Here is a 6,405-nt window from a genome sequence, read left to right as displayed (position 1 = left end):
CCTGCTTATTGTTTATACACCTGTCATCGTCTTGTTTTTTCTGTAAATTTCAACTTTTCAACTATATATATATATATATATATTACAGTTCTATATTTAAGAGATGAGGAATTATGTACATTATTTACATTTGACAGATATTTGTCCTCATCCTGTTTGTTGTTAACACAGCGTTTCGTCTGTAGACAGTTTATTGGTTTCATCCTCTCTTTTCTTCATAATTGGAGTGGACAGTATGTTTTTGGGGTAGTTGTTGCTTAACAGATTGTTACTGAGCTTGACCATTTCTTCATGGTGTGTATCAGGATTGCTACTTATATTCTTTGCTCGATGTTTTAGGCACTGAGCAATCCCTCTCTTTACACTGTATGGATGGTGGGAATTGAAGTTGAGGTATCATCCAGTGAAGGTTAGCTTGCGGTATACGGATGTCCTGAATCCATACTTGGTGCATCTTATTAATACGTCCAGGAATGCCAGCTGATTGTCTGTTTCCTTTTCCATCGTGAACTGTATGGATGGCTTTATTGAGTTCACATGATCTAACAGCACTTGGACATCTTCCTGGTGGGGCCAGAGTATAAAGATGTCATCAACATATCGCAGCCATAAGGTTGGTTTTAGTGGTGTTGATCCTAAAGCCAAATTCTCAAAGTATTCCATGTATATATTGGCTATTATCGGTGATAATGGCGAACCCATAACCCTGTCGATATATATACCAGTGACCATACTGAAGTAGGTTGTTTCTACACAGAAGGTCGACATTTCCAACAAGTTTCATATTGGTATACTAGTGCGTTCTTTTAGATGGGTGTCTGTCACTAGTTTCTCTTGAATCACCGATAATGCTTCACCAGTTGGGACTTTGGTGAACAGGCTTATCACATCAAGACTCACCATCTGGTTGGATTCAATGGGGGTATCCTTGATCAATTCTGTGATGTGGGTGGAATTCTTCACGAACGATGTTGACTTTCATGCTAATGGACTGATTATATCCACCAAGAAGCGGCTCAGTGGATGACATGCTGAACCTCTACAGCCCACTATAGGTCTTAGTGGAATACCATCCTTGTGAATCTTAGGGAGACCATACATGTCTGGTAGTTTACTGTAGTGTTGAGTTAGTTGTTTGTACTTCGTTGGTGTAAAGTGATCCTTGTTCTTGATCAAGATCTGTGACAACTTCCTCTCAGTTTTCATATCACTTCTTCACTTTGCTGTATCAACCATGACTTATAAGACTTGCCTATCTTTTTCGAGTAGTCAAACTTGTTCATCACCACTGTAGCATTTCCCTTGTCCACTGGAAATATTATGATGGAATTGTAACTAACGACCTTTTCTTCCTTAGTGATGTTTGGTTTGAGAAGTTTCGCTTTTTCTAGTACCTGTCTCACTTTCCACCTTAGTTCATCTCCTTGAGCTTTTGATGTCTTTACGGCTATCTCTTCAGTAAGGGCTATTATGTGCAAGTATGGAATGCGCTTGATGGTTGTCGCAAAGTTGAGACCTTTGTTTAGTACGGCTTCTTCAAAGCTTTCTAGACGTCGGCTACTTACATTAATTACTGCTTTCACAGGTGGATGACGGACTTCAGTCTTCATTCTCTGACCTTTGAGTTTCATAAACTTCTTAATCTGGCATGTCTTCACCATTTCAAATTCTTTCATGTACGACTTTTCCAGATCTTGTTGGATTCTCTTTCTATCATCATTTCTGGTTATTTTCCTAATTAATGAAGATAACCTCTCTTTGATTTCGTTATTTAGTTGATTTTTTTTCCAACGGTTGTAATGGATCCTTTCATGGACGAGGGCATATCCTGCCCTTTCCGCTACTCTTCTAGCTTTATATGAATCTACTGGTGTCATTATATTCAAGCCAGGTGGTATTAGCTTTGAGTCTACATCAAAATTAGATGGTTTGAAAGACGAGATAATTTTTCATGGAGTTTCTGTATATATCTCCATTGAAGTCTAATGTCGGCTCCGTACCGATAAGATAATACAGTCCTATATTTAAGAGATGAGGAATTATATACATTATTTACATTATATTAGCTTAAAAGCCGCTCTATTAGGCGGTTTTAAGCTAGCTCCTGCGAAAGGTTCTTGATTGAGCCTTGGGTCCAACAATGACACTTCATACATTGAGTACATACTAAATTTTATTAAAATTTAACAATATTTTTCAAGTAAAAGTTTCCAAAAAAACAATGATTGCAAAGCTGCATGATAAACATTTTTTGTCTTCCCATTCGGGGTCAGTACAAATAGCGTGTTTCCATTCCCAGCCCTTGAACAGCCAACATAGAGCTGGCAGTGAGAAAAACAGGGTTCCATCAGATAAAGCCCAGTTACTTTCAATGATTGTCTTTGGGACTTATCGACTGACATTGCATAGCTCACTCTCACTGGAAATTGAAGTCTTTTGAACTCAAAAGGAAGATCTAGAGGAATTAAGGAATTCTTGGAATTAAAACTCTATACTCCTTCCCTGAACCAGTAAGAATCTCTGCTTCCAAGAGATGAGGAAGCATCTTCTTGTCAATTAACCTTGTTCCATTACAAAGCTTTGGAGGATCCAGATTTCTCAATAGCATAACTGATTCGTTTTCTTTTAGTTCCATCTTGTATGATGACATTCCAGGAGGGATTCAATGAGTTCAGGAACGCTATTGGATAATTCACTGCCTGCTCTTGTTCAACCACAGTTTCGATGGAAAAGTATTCCATGCTTTCTTTTGGAATTTCCTGGAGAAGTTTCAAATTGATGCTATCCACAGTTTGATTCTTGGGGGCTAATATGGCCCTCTCATAAAGCCAGTTTGAATCCATGAAGTGGCGTTTAATGTTAGGATAAACATGGTTAATCAAGTCTTGGATACCTGAGACTGAAACTCCACAACCATTTGGGAGTGAAATATCTCCATTTTGGTCCATTTTAATGGTTCCATTACCAAGCTGAAACAGAAAAGCAGCAAATCTTCCTGCTTCGAGGTCACCTGTGGTTCTAACTCCCATGTTTGTTTTTAGGCTGAGTCTTTGAACATGGCTCCAGATGTAAGAATTTTTCAGGTAAGCATTGATTTCATCAGCTGGAGTTCCTAGGTGTTTCTAATGCTCTTTCTCTCCTCTTGGTAAAAGGATTTGGTGCTCTCCTGAAAGCAGCATGATCAGAAGTTTGAGAGTCCCTAAATATTTGCATATTCTCAGTATTGGAAGCTCTCCTGGCTGCCGTTTGATTTTAGTTTTCATTTGCACGGGACTTTTTTTCCTCGCTGCAGCCTTGGCTCTTTTGATTGCAATCTGGTTCTCTGTTGGCGGAGATTTATTTTTACGAGGCATACTGCGATAGGCAACAATAAACTATAGAATAATTGAAAATTGATCGCTGCATTCAAGTATTGCATTAATATTTAAGCCTACCTTTTAAAAGTTCAACTATAATTCTTCTGCTGCCACTTAATTTAAAGACAATTTGATGTTCGTAGGTCCTTACGTTTAAAATTTACAAGTTTCTTTTTGTTTAAAAAACGAAACCAGATTGACAATATTAAAAAATATTTCAAGATTTAAAAATTATTTAGTTTCACAAATAAATCAAAAGGTGTGAATGTTGTGAGGTATTCCTTTCAAGAAATTTATCTTGTTTTCAGGAGTATACTTAACTAGTAACACCATGATTCTCTTAGTTGCAAGTTTATTTTTTTGTCGTTCTAGAATTCCTCTTTGAAAGTCCGTTTTTCTTTAAGGCAATAGCCTCCTCCTTTTTCAGTGTCTCAATCAATTTCCAAATAGAGATGTGTTGTCACGATAATGAATGTTGCAAAGTATTGTGCAATCCCTTTAAACTGTTCTTAGATCTAAGCAACTTATTTATAATCCTTTCTCGAACATTCCAAGACTCGATAGAAAAAATTGATTCCGTCCCTATCCCTCTTCGGCCTCTTGCTTGGCCAATGTATGCCATTTCAAAATAGGCGGTAAATTCTGGAGGCAAATCACAATCATCGGGCAAGTCAATAAAACCGTCGACAACGTCAATTAAAGAAAGAAATGATAATGCGGAAAAACATCTAATTTTCAAATTGAATACTTCATCTTCTCTCTACCATTGTCTTAATCCTAGATTGCAGGTTTTTTTAAGAATAGACTTCGATAAATGAAAGAGACGTGAACTTATTGTTACTTTTAAAAGCTTTTCTACAAAACCTTTCTGGGCTCCTATTTCAAAGTCTGTCAGCAAAGATTTTGAATTAAGTTGCGGTTTGAGTTGCAACAAAAATGTGAATAGACAAACATATGTTTCCTTTGCCTTACCTGGAAGAAGGGAAAAAATTCTGGGAATGCTAAATGTACTTTCTTGTATATAGATATAATACAGTAGATAATATATTGATGGACTGACTTTAAAGGTACCATCTACAGCCCATTTAGGAAAATTTATCAAATCTTCTAAGCCATCTTCCGTCGCAAATATTAGTATTTTATTCTCGCCATCGATGCTAGAATCAAATGCAAGGAATTTCTCTCCAGTTGCAAGAAAACAATAGAATTCTGGTTTCTTGAAATTATCCCTTTGCTGTGGAATTGGTGGTACGTTTTGTGTTTTTTGTCTCCATCGATGTACATTTCTTCCCATTGATGGTAAAGAGGGCAGGTGGGTAATTGAAAACTGATCTCCATTAGTGATCATAGCTCCACTAAGACTTCTTGCTGGTTCGCGTACTGAAATTGAAGTAGTTTTTAACTCAGGCATAACTTCTTATGCTCTAACTTTAGCAGCTGAGGATCCATAGTTATGTTCATTATATCGTATCGGGACTGAGTCATTCACTGTATGTATTCTTGCTTTGTAAGATCGCTCTACATATCTCCAGTATGTTTTTGTTTCATCGGAGTTTTTCTTATGATAATGGTAGCTGTAATTTTCCTCATAAACATATATCTTTTCACCAGTGTTAGATTTTCTAAACTTAGCCATGGGTTTCGAATAAAACTTTGAATTATAAAATCCCGAATGTATCAAACGTTTTCAATTCGCACTGCTCGAGTTAACAAAAATTGCTAGCATAAATTTCTTTCGCTTTTAAAAAAGAAGAATATGCCTTTTGTGTTGATGTACAATTATGGTAACTACCTATTTGATTAACGAGCTATAACGAGCAACTGTTGGAAAGTATACTCCTGAAAAGATAAGTGTACTAAGAAGTAAACGTAAAACATTCTTTTTATGATAAAAGATTACCAGAGGTACGCATTTGCCCAGGAACGCAAATGTCCAGAGACGCAATTGTCTGGCACGCAATTGTTCGGGATGTAAATGTCCAGCATGTAACTCTCCGTCCACCATACGATCCCTGTTCGTCGATTTTTACGTTGGCTGAAGCGAAGAAACAGCGTGCTTCCGTGAAATTCTGTTTCCTGCTGAGGAAAACGGTGGCCGAAACAGTTGTCCGGCTTCAAACAGCTTATAAGGACGCTGCCATGAGCAAAACACTGCTCACTTTAGTACATCCCGCTCCGTACCATTTTCTTTACATATCTTTCAACCTTAGTGCCTTTCAAACTATCACCCTCATCTCCCACATATTCCTTCCTTACATTCTTATCACTTCCTTCTATCCCTCCCCTATTCCTTTTATCTTGATAGCTCTCCTCTCCCATCTCCCTCACAATATCTTGACCACCATCTAGCATTCTTTTTTTTTTTTCATTTTCTTGTCTTTCTTTCTTCTTTCCTTTTGACTAATACCATTCCCCTCCTAATATACATATCTATTCTCTTCTCCCTATCTACTTACCCCTACCAGTACGTTCTCAAAATTTCATTCACACCCTTTGAATGAGAAGCACATGGAATTTATGTCTCCACACTATCCATTTGTAATAACAAAATATGAACTCCTATCGGAATCTACTTATCATGAACAAGAAACATTTCTACCCATTCTACACAGCAATTTCCTTGGATAACGGAACTGCAACTGTAACATCCAACATATATTTTTATTTTTATTGTTATTCTCTTATTTCCCTGTATAGTTCTTATATCCATATTTCTCCAAAATAACTTCTCATATTGAACTCTACTATTTCCCTTCAGTTAACTCTCTCATATCGTCTCTGATGGAGGGATATCCCTAATATCCCAGAAACAGCTGTAGGACTACCTTTCTCTTTATAAATGTCCTATAAATTCCACACATCCTTTGCCTTGTTGTCTCATTTTATTTAACATATATATGCTCACACAAGACCCGCATTAGACTCCTCACTTGTATTATTATTGAACTGAGAGTCTAACTTCGGTCCTCCTGTAGCATTTACATAGCCTTACCTGCCATCTTGGATCTTCTGGATACCAATACCTCTCATATATATGTATATATATATA

The sequence above is a fragment of the Octopus bimaculoides genome, chromosome 8, assembly GCF_001194135.2.
Source record: "Octopus bimaculoides isolate UCB-OBI-ISO-001 chromosome 8, ASM119413v2, whole genome shotgun sequence".
Lineage (NCBI taxonomy): Eukaryota > Metazoa > Mollusca > Cephalopoda > Octopoda > Octopodidae > Octopus > Octopus bimaculoides.
This window is presented reverse-complemented; position numbering follows the sequence as displayed.